The following is a 14,085-nucleotide window of genomic DNA, read 5'->3' as shown; positions in this document are numbered from 1 at the left end:
CTTAGGTGATTTGGATAAAACGTGTTAAGTTCCGCAGGAGATCCAAGTCTAAACCTTAAAGAACAAATAGATTAAGTTTTGGATCAAACGTGTTAAGTTCCGCAGGCGATCCAAAATTTAATTTAAAAGAACACATGGTAGCTAGGAAAAGGTTCAGACCTTTGTACAAAATTTTTATACAGTGGAACCTCTAGGTTTTCCGAGTAGCAACCAACATATGCTACTCTTAATGCATTAATATTATCCTTGTATATTAATGTTTGACTATAAATAGTTAAAAGTAGTGTTCTACATGTATCTACAGTCTCCCACTATCAATTCAATCAATTGATATGCTGTAAACTAAAACTTGTTGGAGCAATCTGGGTACCCTAAGTTTTGATGTTTGGGTAAAGGTTTAAGTTAGGTTTATTGTTGTATTTGATATGCATTGTGAGTTTGCAGAATACAGGTACAACAAGGAAAGTCCCGGTGTGATCTTGGCAAAGGAGGAAAGTCCAAGGATGAGTCTTAGCGGTGTAAGTCCAAGCATGTAGTCTTGGTAACGTAAGTACAAGTGTGACTTGGCAATGGATGAAATCCCAGAGGCGCGACCTCTTGGCAAAGGAAGACCTGACAACATGACAAGGCCGATGGAAGCTCCAGAAGGCAAGACGTGAAGGATGGGGAGGCATCCGAGGGGCGCAAGACTGATGGAGGAGGTTAGAAGGCTAGGTCTAGGTTGGTCGAGCGAGGACGAGTGCTGAGCAAATATACTCGGGGGTCAAATCCTTGACTATAGTAGTACTGTAGTGTTACTGTAGCAGTACTGTAGCAGTCGACTGCATGTTTTAGCAGTCGACTGGTACAGTCGACTGCGCAGTCGACTGGGTGCGAACAGAATGATTCTGTTCGTTCGGTTAGTGTGGAGCAGTCGACTGCATGTTTTGGCAGTCGACTGGTATCGAGCCGTTGGGATGTAACGGTCGAATTTCCACAAAGGGCAGTCGACTGCTAGTTTTGGCCGTCGACTGGTAAGCGAGGTTTTCTAACTTGTAGCCTATATAACCAAGCATTGGAAGCTTGGTTAAGGTTGACGAAATAGATGTGGTTAACCCCTATTAGTAGTCTACCAGTGCCCTAGCTTCTCAAGAGTCCTTGGTGAGGGTTTGTGGCGAGGTTTCTCCACCCACAAGGAGCTACACGAGTTAGCCGGAGGTTTTCTGGGGAGTCATCCACCGACGGATCGGGATCGTCCACCTTACGGACAGCATGGAGTAGGAGCTTCATCTCCGAACCACGTTAAACAACGTGTCATTGGGTTTTCTTCTTGTTTATTATTTTCTAGGGTTAGCTTTGCTTTTGTTTGTTAGTATTTTTATTTCCATTGTGCACTAACAAGCGTAGGAAGCGACGGTTTGGGTGAGACGCTATTCAGCCCCCTCTAGCGAATGTCAAGGTCCCAACAAGTGGTATCAGAGCTAGGTGAGCTCTTGTTGGACTAATCGCCAAGAGAGCAGCTAGAGGAAGAAGATGGAGTTGGAGGGACCTCTCAGATGGGACATCCGAATCCCACCTCCATACGAGCGTGAGGACTTCGACTATTGGAGGAAGCGCTTGGAGATGTGGTTCCAAATGAATTGGAACCATTGGATTATTTACCATGGGTCCTCACGCTCCAAGCGCTTCCTCCAATTGAACCATTTAGCTAGTTTTGAATTTTATGTCAATCTTGGGATCTGTGATAAATATATTTTTATATATATTTTTCCCAAGTAGATATGGATAAAATAGACATCTCCACAAAATTTGAGATTTTTTGGAGGTCTGTGGAATTTTTGACGCATTTCTGAAAGTAGGTAAAAAGGTTAATTTTTGCCCAAAAAGAGTACCAGTCGACTGTACCGTACCAGTCGACTGGTAACAGTAATTTTCAGCACAGAGGACCTCTATAAGCTCATTTTGACGAGGCCAATCAACTGATGGTTTTACCAGTCGACTGGTAGCACTGTTCATGAGCACAAAATGTCTTTGTAAGCTCGTTTTAATGATGTCAGTCGACTGGTACTTATAGCAGTCGACTGATACAGTCTGAAAATATTTTTCAGTATTAGAAAATGACCAAAAGAGTGGTGAACCTGTATGTAATCTTATGGGGGATTAATACATGATATTTATAGTCATTAGAGGTCAAAGAGTCCAATAATTGGGATATTGTTGGAGCTCTTTTTGATGTATGACAAAGGGGGAGAAATTTAGGTTTAAGTGGGAAACCTACATACCTTTGCAAGAAATTCTAGCTCAAAGGGGAGCTTAGGTGAAGGAGGAGTGATTTCTCATTTATTAGCAAAGGGGGAGAAGTTTATCTTTGCAAGAAATCCTAGCTCAAGGGGGAGCTTAGGTGAAGGGGGAGCCTAGGATTAGGTTCCATGATTTATGCATGTATAGATTGTATATTTATTTGCATTATTATTACTATATTATTTCCCTAACTTAAACGGGTTGCCAAACATCAAAAAGGGGGAGATTGTTGGAGCAATCTGGGTACCCTAAGTTTTGATGTTTGGACAAAGGTTTAAGTTAGGTTTATTGTTGTATTTGATATGCATTGTGAGTGTGCAGGATACAGGTACAACAAGGAAAGTCCAGGTGTGATCTTAGCAAAGGAGGAAAGTCCAAGGATGAGTCTTGGCGGTGTAAGTCCAAGCATGTTGTCTTGGCAACGTAAGTACAAGTGTGACTTGGCAATGGATGAAGTCCCAGAGGCGCGACCTCTTGGCAAAGGAAGACCCGACAACATGACAAGGCCGATGGAAGCTCCAGAAGGCAATGCGTGAAGGATAGGGAGGCATCCGAGGGGCGCAAGGCTGATGGAGGAGGCTAGAAGGCTAGGTTGGTAGGCTAGGACGAGTGCTAAGTGAATGTACTCGGGGGTCAAATCCTAGACTGTAGCGTTATTGTAGCAATACTGTAGTGTTATTGTAGCAGTACTGTAGCAGTCGACTGCATGTTTTAGCAGTCGACTGGTACAGTCGATCGCGCAGTCGACTGGGTGCGAACAGAATGATTTTGTTCGTTCGGTTAGTGTGGAGCAGTCGACTGCATGTTTTGACAGTCGACTGGTATCGAGCCGTTGGGATGTAACGGTCAAATTTCCACAGAGGGTAGTCGACTGCTAGTTTTCGCAGTCGACTGGTAGACGAGGTTTTCTAACTTGTTTCCTATATAACCAAGCATTGGAAGCTTGATTAAGGTTAACAAAATAGAGGTGGTTAACCTCTATTAGTAGTCTACCAGTGCCCTAGCTTCTCAAGAGTCCTTGGTGAGAGTTTGTAGCGAGGTTTCTCCATCCACAAGGAGTTACACGAGTTAGCCGGAGGTTTTCCGGGGAGTCATCCACCGACGGATCGGGATCGTCCACCTTACGGACAGCCGTGGAGTAGGAGCTTCATCTCCGAACCACGTTAAACAACGTGTCATTGGGTTTGCTTCTTGTTTATTATTTTCTAGGGTTAGCTTTGCTTTTGTTTGTTAGTATTTTTGTTTTCGTTGTGCACTAACAAGCGTAGGAAGCGACGATTTGGGTGAGACGCTATTCACCCCCCTCTAGCGAACATCAAGGTTCCAACAAAACGTACTATCCTAGGACATTATTATACTTATTCGCATAGATCTGAAGTAAACATAATAAGCATAAACTTTGTCTTTTATTAATGAAATATGATACAATATGTTCTAAGTCAATCAACTTTTGATTGACTTTTAGGGCTTACACTAATAGTAGCTACCCATAAAATGACATTTATGATGGACAAAACAATTGCATCATTGCACCGATATGCTATCATCGGCGCATTACGTTGCATTTAAAACACCTGACTAATGTTTGAAAAGTGTTTGTTTTTCAAAAAGGAGTCGTCACCAACATCAAGAAGTCATTAGAAGGATTACATGGTCAAATAGCAGGACGGTGGTAGGACTCGAGTCTAGTCAGTCGGTCATAAGCCTTCTTCGACTAGACTTGAAGGGGAGGCTTATGATATGACGTATAATGGGTGGCCCCAAGGTAGTCCAGAATCAAAAGTCAAGGTGATATGACAGTCAAAAGTCAAGAGGTGGCCATCAAGACTGGGTACCCGGGTGGCCCCGATACCGGTCAAGATTCTAGGGCTTAGCCCCTCACATCTCATGGGCATTGCTCCTACTCTGTACCTGGGTGGCTCCATTACCGGCCAGGATTCTAGGGCATAACTTTTCACATCTCATCGGCACTACTCCTACTATGTACCCGACATCTTCAGTACTGGCCGAGATTTCAAGGCTTAGCTCCTCACGTCTCATGGGCACTGCTCCTACTCTGTACCAAGGTCGCTATAGTATTGGCCAGGATTCCAGGGCTTAGCCTTTTATGTCTCACGGGCACAGCTCCCAAACTAATCACTAGCCAACCCTAAGTTGGTCGGGTCGCCAGGGATTAATCCAGCATGGATCACAGGCACAACTCTCAACCTAATCCTCGGTTGGCTCAAATACTGATGGGAATCTTGGGGCTCAATCATTTGCTGGTACAGCTCCCCTCCTAATTCTTGGTCAACTAAAGGATTGTCCAGGATCTCCCAGGACTCAGTTCCCCTCATATCTAATGAGCATGACTCCTAGTTTATTCTTAGTCGTTTCCTAACGTTGGTTAGATCCTCAGGGCTTAGTTCCCCTCACACCTAATGAGCATGACTCCCAGTTTATTCTCAGTTGGTTCCTAACGTCGTTCAAATTCTCAGGGCTCAGTTCCTCACCTCATGGGTAAGGCGCCCAGTCTACTTCGTGTCAGTCCCAGTCAGATCTCCAAAGCAATATCATTTCTCATGGGCAAGGCTCTTAGTCTACTCCCAATCGATTTCAAAGCTGGTTGGATTACTGTCAGGAGACAACGCTGTCAGGGAATCACAACAACTTATCAGAGAATAACAGTTACTTGTCAGGGAATATTATGATGCTCTACCACATACATGTTGTGGAATTTTTCTCTACCCAATGGAAGTCCGTCGTACGTCCAACATCACTTAACATACTCTAATACCAGACATACTTGTCCGCCTCATTATTATGGAGGTTACAAGAGGTAGTACAAAAAGGAGGTTCTCTCCGTTGGCCAGATACGCGAACATACGCATGCATCTACTGTAATGACCTGGCCCCTCGGCCCCATTGGACGCCCCAAGTACTCGCCGCCGCTGACAACCCGGAGGCTGCAGATATGGTCGATCGCTTGCTCCGCCTGCTCGCCTCCTACGGCGTCGTCACCTGCACCACTGAAGCGACCGGCTCTAGGAAGTATAGCGTCGCGCCCGTCACCAAGTACTTGGTCAAGAATGGGGACGACGGCGCGTCTTCGATGGCTAACTTGGCTCTGCTCAACCAGGACAGGGTTGCGGTGGCTACATGGTAATAATTAATATCAAAGTATATATATTTATAATTTACACAATTGGATCATAGTTAGGGTGTTAAAATGAATTCAATCCAACTATTTGAATTCAAATTGAAAGTTTTCAAATTTGAGATGAGTTCAAATTGAAAGGTTTTCAGATTAAAAATTTGTAGGTCTTCAGATTGATCCGGATTGATCTGAATTTAGATTTTAATAGATTTTTTAAAATTGAATCAAATTTTTTTTTGAAAGTTAAGATATTTTTATGTACGTTAATATTAATGTTAGTTCGATAATTATGAATATTGAGATAAAAGTCAAGGGTATAAGAAAAAAAAACTAAAAAGTCATTTTAATCGGGTTATCTAAGCTATTCAGGTTATTTGAGTTGAGTTTTGGTTGGTCGGGTTCGGGTTTAGATTTAGAGATTTTGGGTTGTATTAAGGTCAAGTTCAGGTTTAGGGATTTTGGGTTCAAGTTTACGAATTTCAGGTTTGAATTCGGATTTTGGACTTTTTTATAAAATAAATTTTCCCGATTCACCCGAATTGACACTCTTAATCATAGTAACAACAACAACAAAATCTTATTCTACTAGGTAGGATCGACTATATGAATTATTTTACGTCATTGAACTATATCTCATATTATATCATCATCTATACTTGAATAAATTTTATTTTATTTTATTATTGCTGACAAAGTTTTATTTGATCTTCCTCATTTGATATGCATATTTGTTATAGTTTCACATTGTCTAACTGTAGCATTTATCGATCGTCTAAATACATGTATGTATCATCTTAAACGTGTCTTGGAATTTTCTCAATAGATTTAATTTTGACTTTCTCTTTAATGCACTCATTTCTTATTCTGTCCATTCTCATATGTCTATAGATTCATTTTAACACCCTCATCTCTACAAATCTCATCTTTGCTCATGTACTTAAGTCATAGCCAAACATTTAGCATCATATAATATAGAAGGTCTACTCATCATTTTATAGGATTTTTCTTTAAGTTTAGAGGTATTTTACGATCATATAAAACACCTGACACTCTTTTCTATTTTAACCATCCTATTTGTATCTATATAAGACATATTTCTCAATCCCACAATCAGTTTGAAAAAATAATCCTAAATACTTAAAACTCTCAGTTTCAGATAACTCGTCATTTCCTATCTTAACAATTATCTTATTACGTCTAATATTGTTAAATTAAAATTTCATATATTCTGTCTTTACTCTATTAAGGCTAAAACCTTTCACTTCTAATATTTCTCGTCAAGATTCTATTTAACAATTACTCCTTCACATGTCTCATTTACCTAAACAATATTGATCCTGTCGGGAAGCTGAGAAGACGGACCTACCGGAACGACGTGTCTGGAAGGTTGACCGCATCCCCATGACCCGGCTGAAGAGTTGTCTCCTATGCTGACCGAGTCGTCAGAAATCCTCCGGTCAACCGTACCTGCAGCCAGCGACCAGGTTGCCCCGGTCTCTAGTACTTCGGTGCTCGAGGCGGATCCCACGAATACATAAGCAGTCGAATAAATAGTGGCACAATGAAATAAGTAACGAGTACGAGAACGTACCCTGGCCCCGGGGGGGCCTCAGATGGATGGATAAGCTGATCGGGATATTGACCGAGTCGTCGCGACCCTGAATAGTAGGTGAATGTCCGCTTGGTGAGTAGCTAGCTCCAGTGGCTCAGAGCCGGACGCGATATGGATCCGTAGGATGACGCACTGTCCGACTACAATCTTGGCTCGCAGACCGAAATACAACAGCGGCACGAAGGCCGAATACACTCTCGGCTCGTAGGCCGGCATATAGACATATATAGTACGATACCTGAACGACGGCTGCTCGGAGGGTGGCGACGAACAGCCGCACGGATGGTGGCGGCGGACAGCTGCACGGATGGTGGCGGTGGGCTGTTGCCAAGAGGCAGTACCCATTGTAGTCGTCGACAACGACCACTAGAAGTGTCGGCGGCGGTGGCGGAGGTGTTGGTGGCTACTGGAGACGCCGGCGGCGACTGTGGTACCGCCGGAAGTAGCAGTGATGGCGGGGGAGGCCTGCTTCAACTGGAGGAGGCGGCGCTGGCCGGCAGAGGTGGCACCTGTCGCTGGAGGTGGAGGCATGGAGAACTCACTGTGATGCTTGGCGGCGGAACGCTGCTCGCGCGAAGGAAAGAAGAGGAGGTGGCGGTCAACGACCAATCCCGGCGAGGAAGGAGCAGACGATGCTGGCGGTTACGTCGCGGTGGCGTGGAGCCACGGCTCGATGGCGGCGGAGCCGCGTGATGCGCTGGCAACAACAGTGAGAGGCGACGATGTCCAGAGAGAAGGGAGGAGGTGGCCCGAGGATGATCGTCGCCGGCGGACCTCTCCGACGTCAGTGATGATGGATCAAGAAGCTCTTTCTTCTTCTCCCTGCGGCGGCGGCGGAACCCGACCCCCCATCCTGCGTGCACAGTGTTTCTTAAAAACACTAAAACCCTCAAGGTGTCAAAAGACCCAACTGCCCCTTCATTCTCCTTAATTGCCCCCTATGCCCCTGCTGACATCCGGATTACAAGCCTCTCCTTCAAGTCTAGTCGAAGGAGGCACAAGTCCGACTGACTAGACCAAGCCCAAAATGAAATTGCTACCGAACACAAAATCAGATCATCGGACTCGTCATATCACATCGACCAAGTAGCCGTAGCAATGCCGAGCAAGTGACTCAAGTAGTGTCGAGCGAGCGATAGGAAATAACACGATCCAAGCAACGGAGATAACACTAATCAGATAGGAAGATGAGCGATCGACCCGGACGTACGATCGAGAATATGCCGATCAGGCAACCGAAAAAATACGAACTGAGTAATTGAGAGAGCGTCGTGCGAGAGATGGTAGCAATGCCGAGCGAACTATGAGAAATAGTACCAAGTCGGCCACTGGACCGATGTCGGGAGACTAGCAAGCAAGCTCTTGGCAGAACGCCAAGTGACCTTGTAAGCGAATACTGAGTGAGAGACGAAGCAGAGCCGGGCAAAAATGGAGCCCGAAAATCGAACGGGAGCACAACCCATGAAATTGAATGCGACGGAGACGAAAATCATGGACTGAACGAGCGCATCGCGCGCGAACTGGATTGGAGTGTAACACGTGAGTCGTAGGCGTATGGAAGCGAAAGTCATGAGCCGAATGGATACAAAGCCTACGAGATATTCTATTCTGAAACCAGTGGAGATACTCTTGTCCGCGACCATCGGAGATAGCTCGACCCTGAACGGGGGAGATAAGAAATACGATGCGCTGAAACTTGATCCGAGATTAGTGAAGACCACTCGACCCCGAACGGGGGAGATGAAATAATTAAAGCTGGTCCGAGACCAGTGAAGACCACTCGACCCCGAACGGGGGAGATGAAATAACTGAAGCTGGTCCGAGACCAGTGAAGACCACTCGACCCCGAATGGGGGAGATGAAATAACTGAAGCTGGTCCGAGACCAGTGCTGCCCGCTCGACCCCGAACGGGGGAGATAAAATAACTAAAATTGGTCTGAGACCAGTGAAGACCACTCGACCCCGAACGGGGGAGATGAAATAACTGAAAATGGTCTGAGACCAGTGAAGACCACTCGACCCCCGAACGGGAGAGATGAAATAACTAAAGTTGGTCCGAGACCAGTGAAGACCACTCGACCCCGAACGGGGGAGATGAAATAACTGAAGCTGGTCAGCGACTAGTGAAGACCACTTCACCACGAACGGGGGAGATGAAATAACTGAAGCTGGTCCAAGACCAGTGCTACCCGCTCGACCCCGAACGGGGGAGATGAAATAACTAAAGCTGGTCCGAGACCAGTGAAGACCACTCCACCCCGAACGGGGGAGATGAAATAACTGAAACTGGTCCGAGACCAGTGAAGACCACTCGACCCCGAACGGAAGAGATGAAATAACTGGTAAGCTCGACCCCGAACGGGGGAGAAAGAATATCCGATGAACTAGTCCGTGAAGCCGGGGTTTTATAGTCGCCGATTCGACTCTAGAGTTTAACGTCGCCGCTCGACGGTCTTCAGGCCGGGGTTTTTATAGTCGCCGGTTCGACTCTGGGATTTAACGTCGCCGCTCGACGGTCTTCAAGCCGGGGTTTTTATAGTCGCCGGTTCGACTCTGGGATTTAACGTCGCCGCTCGACGGTCTTCTAATATAACTAAAACCCGGCCGATCGGCGCTCGACGGTCTTCAAGCCGGGGTTTTTATAGTCACCGGTTCGACTCTAGGATTTAACGTCGCCGCTTCGACTATAGGTTTAACGTCGCCGCTCGACGGTCTTCAAGCCGGGGTTTTTATAGTCGCCGGTTCGACTCTGGGATTTAACGTCGCCGCTCGACGGTCTTCTAATATAACTAAAACCCGGCCGATCGGCGCGAGAGTCTATGACAAAGCTCGTGGCTCAGATAATATACACCCGGCCGATCGGCACGGGGTCTTCGTCAATGAGCTCGTGGCTCAGATAATATACGCCCGGCTGATCGGCACGGGGTCTTCGTCAATGAGCTCGTGACTCAGATAATATACGCCCGGCCGATCGGCACGGGGTCTTCGTCAATGAGCTCGTGGCTCAGATAATATACGCCCGGCTGATCGGCATGGGGTCTTCATCAATGAGCTCATGGCTCAGATAATATACGCCCGGCCGATCGGCACGGGGTCTTCGTCAATGAGCTCGTGGCTCAGATAATATACCCCCGGCCGATCGGCTTGGGGTCTTCGACATCGAGCCGATGGCTCGGATAATATACGCCCGGCCGATCGGCACGGGGTCTTTGACATCGAGCCGATGACTCGGATAATATACGCCCGGCCGATCGGCACGGGGTCTTTGACATCGAGCCGATGACTCGGATAATATATGCCCGGCCAATCGGCATGGGGTCTTCGTCAATGAGCTCGTGGCTCAAATAATATACGCCCGGCCGATCGGCTCGGGGTCTTCGACATCGAGCCGATGGCTCGGATAATATACGCCCGGCCGATTGGCACGGGGTCTTTGACATCGAGCCGATAGCTCGGATAATATACACCCGGCCGATCGGCTCGGGGTCTTCATCAATGAGCTCATGGCTCAAATAATATATGTCCGGCCGATCGGCACGAGGTCTTCGGCAATGAGCTCATGGCAGAGATAATATACGCCCGCCCGATCGGCACGGGGTCTTCGGCATCGAGCCCACGGCTCGGATATGATGGAAACCCGGCCGATTGGCACGGGAGTCCTCGCTCGAGAAGCTATGATAATTTTTATGACCGAAAGAGAATATAACTGTAAAACTGACCTGCTGACCAGCAGAGAATCTGACTTGATTTCTCGACTCCCGAATACCCGTGGAGTGAGGAGGATACGATATACTCGTCGAAATTTCTCAAGGCCATGAGGATGGCGGAACTTTCCGGGTCGACCATCTTCACGTTCCCGGCCAGGTGCGTTCCCACAAACGGCGCTAATTTGATCCTGTCGGGAAGCTGAGAAGACGAACCTGCCGGAACGATGTGTCTGGAAGGTTGACCACATCCCCATGACCTGGCTGAAGAGCTGTCTCCTATGCTGACCGAGTCGTCAGAAATCCTTCGGTCAACCGTACCTGTAGCCAGCGACCAGGTTGCCCCGGTCTCTGGTACCTCGGTGCTCGAGGCGGATCCCACGAATACATAAGCAGTCGAATAAATAGTGGCACAATGAAATAAGTAACGAGTACGAGAATGTACTCTGGCCCCGTTGGGGGGGGGGCCCTCGGATGGATGGATAAGCTGATAGGGATACTGACCGAGTCGTTGCGACCCTGAATAGTAGGTGAATGTCCGCCTGGTGAGTAGCTAGCTCCAGTGGCTCGGAGCCGGACGCGATATGGATCCGTAGGATGACGCACTGCCCGACTACAATCTTGGCTCGCAGGCCGGAATACAACAGCGACACGAAGGCCGAATACACTCTCGGCTCGCAGGTCGGCATATAGACATAGTACGATACCTGAACGGCGGCTGCTCGGAGGGTGGCGACGAACAGCCGCACGGACGGTGGCGGCGGACAGTTGCACGGATGGTGGTGGCGGACTGCTGCCAAGAGGCAGTACCCGTTGTAGTCACTAGCAATGACCACTAGAAGTGTCAGCGGCGGTGGAGGAGGTGTCGGTGGCTACTGGAGACGCCGGTAGTGGCTGTGGTAGCCGCCGGAAGTAGCAGTGACGGAGGGGAGGCCGGCTGCAACTGGAGGAGGAGGCGCTGGCCGACAGCGGCGGCACCCGTCGCTGGAGGTGGAGGCATGGAGAACTCATTGTGATGCTTGGCGGTGGAACGCTGCTCGCGCGAAGGAAAGAAGAGGAGGTGGCGGCCAACGACCAGTCCCGGCGAGGAAGGAGCATACTATGCTAGCGGTTAGGTCGCGGTGGTGTGGAGCCACGACTCGATGGCGGCGGAGCTGCGTGATGCGCTGGCAACAACGGCGAGAGGCGATGATGTCCAGAGAGAAGGGAGGAGGTGGCTCGAGGATGATCGTCGCCGGCGGACCGCTCCGGTGTCATTGATGATGGATCAAGAAGCTCTTTCTTCTTCTCCCTATGGCGGTGGCGGCGGCGGAACCCGACCCCCCCATCCTGCGTGCACAGTGTTTCTTAAAATCACTAAAACCCTCAAGGTGTCAAAAGACCCAACTGCCCCTTCATTCTCTTTAATTGCCCCCTATGCCCTTGGTGACATTCGGATCAAATATAATCTACAAATAATATACACACAGTATTGTCTCTTGAATGTGGCTAGTGAATTTGTTCATAATTAGTGAAAAAAAAAGAGCTTAGAATTAATTTTTAATATAATTTTATCTTAATTAGAAATACTTCAATTAATTTGCTTGAAATTTTACTATGATCATTATATTTTCGTGCATATTCTTAATTAATTTAATATATATTAAAATAATATCTATTTTTTCTAGAATTGTTTATATGATTTATCTGAAGATTTTATTATAAATTTTTTCTAAATCAATAAGTATATACAACTGTTGATGGCTTGCCCTAACTTCCATCATAAGATCATAGTAAAATAATATTAAATATATCAGGGATCAAATGAAGGATTCAGTGCTGCACGGTGGCTTACCGTTGCAGAACGCGTTCGGAATGTTAACGTTCGAGCAATTGGGCTCCGATGCTCGATTGAACAAGTTGTTCAATGACGCCATGGGCGGCTACTCCGTCGTCTTGATGAAGCAATTGCTCCAGGTCTACTAGGGCTTCGACGATGTCAATGTGCTCGTCGACGTCGAGGGAAACACCGGCGGCACCCTCCGCATGATCACCTCCGAGCATCCTCATATCAGGGGCATCAACTTCGACGTCCCCCATGTCATCTCTCAAGCACCACCAATCCCAGGTCAGGCTTAATGTAGTAATTAGAAAAAGCCCAAATCAGATCAAAACTAATTAAGCCCATTTTCTTTGTTTAAATTCCATGGCAGGAGTGAAACATGTGAGCGGAGATATGTTTGAAGCTGTTCCAAGTGGAGATGCCATCTTTATGAAGGTCTTGAATTATGATATATATATATATTTTCACGAGGGATCTAGAACAAGTTTATTGAGCGTATGTTAATTAATTTGAATGCAGTGGATACTTCACGATTGGAGCGACGAGAACTGCGTGAAAATCCTAAAGAATTGTCGGGGGGCATTGGCACAGAACGGGAAGGTGATCGTGGCGGAGTGCGTGCTTCCGGAGCTACCAGAACAGACTGTAAAGGCTCAAGCGGTGTTCCAAATGGACTTGGTCATGATGGCGTACTGCCTCGGTGGAAAGGAGCGATCAGAGAAAGAGTTAAAGGCCCTGGCAATGGAGGCTGAATTCAGAGGATTCGAGGTACCTCGCAGAATTGCTGGCGGCTGGGCGATCATGGAATTCACCAAGTAAACATTACAATAGCCAAATGCATCTGAGATCATCCCATCAATAAGGCATATGGAGAGTAAAAAGCCCATGCTAACCCAAGACTGTCGATACTGCTGGGCCATATATACGTACAAATACATTAGTTCAGATCCTCTGTCCCCATTTCTCTCTATCCCCGTGTCCCACTGTCGATCAGACGGGCCAGATTACATCTCAAAAATGTCTTGCACATCACGAGGATATTGCACACATTTTAAAGATGACTTGATGCATTGAGATGTCAACACATCTAACTTATCTCTATAATTAACTCTGCAGTGCATGATTTAAATCATACCAACTTAAATAATTTAACTAACATGTCAACACATATATCCATACATATATGAAAACATATCTAACTTAAATCATTTGACTAACATATCAAAAAGACACGATCAAATCCAAACCTAAGACAAGTCTTTAGCCCCAACATATTTCATGGAGTGAGATGCTTATTAGACAAGCATGATAACAAATTAACAATAACAACACAATCGTGCAAAATCAAACTATTAAAAACAAATAGAAACAATCTACAAAATAATCAATTGAAAGAAACTCATACTTCATAAAATAATAACCCAAAAATGGTGACCCATGGGCTGGCTTAGTCCAAAGCCCACCTTGCTTTAATATCTCATTTTTTTGAGCAAGCACGCAATTACCATTTATAATCGAAAAGTGATGTGT

At 46.5% G+C, this 14,085-nt stretch overlaps 1 pseudogene; it reads left to right on the top strand.

Annotated features, from left to right (window-relative positions):
- Positions 1–4,463: 4,463 nt before the first annotated feature.
- Positions 4,464–13,398, top strand: LOC122029732 (annotated as a pseudogene).
- Positions 13,399–14,085: the final 687 nt, after the last annotated feature.

Source organism: Zingiber officinale, chromosome 1B (genome assembly GCF_018446385.1).
Source record: "Zingiber officinale cultivar Zhangliang chromosome 1B, Zo_v1.1, whole genome shotgun sequence".
Classification (NCBI taxonomy): Eukaryota; Viridiplantae; Streptophyta; class Magnoliopsida; order Zingiberales; family Zingiberaceae; genus Zingiber; species Zingiber officinale.
The sequence above is the reverse complement of the archived record's forward strand: the minus strand, read 5'-3'. Positions and strand labels throughout refer to the sequence as shown.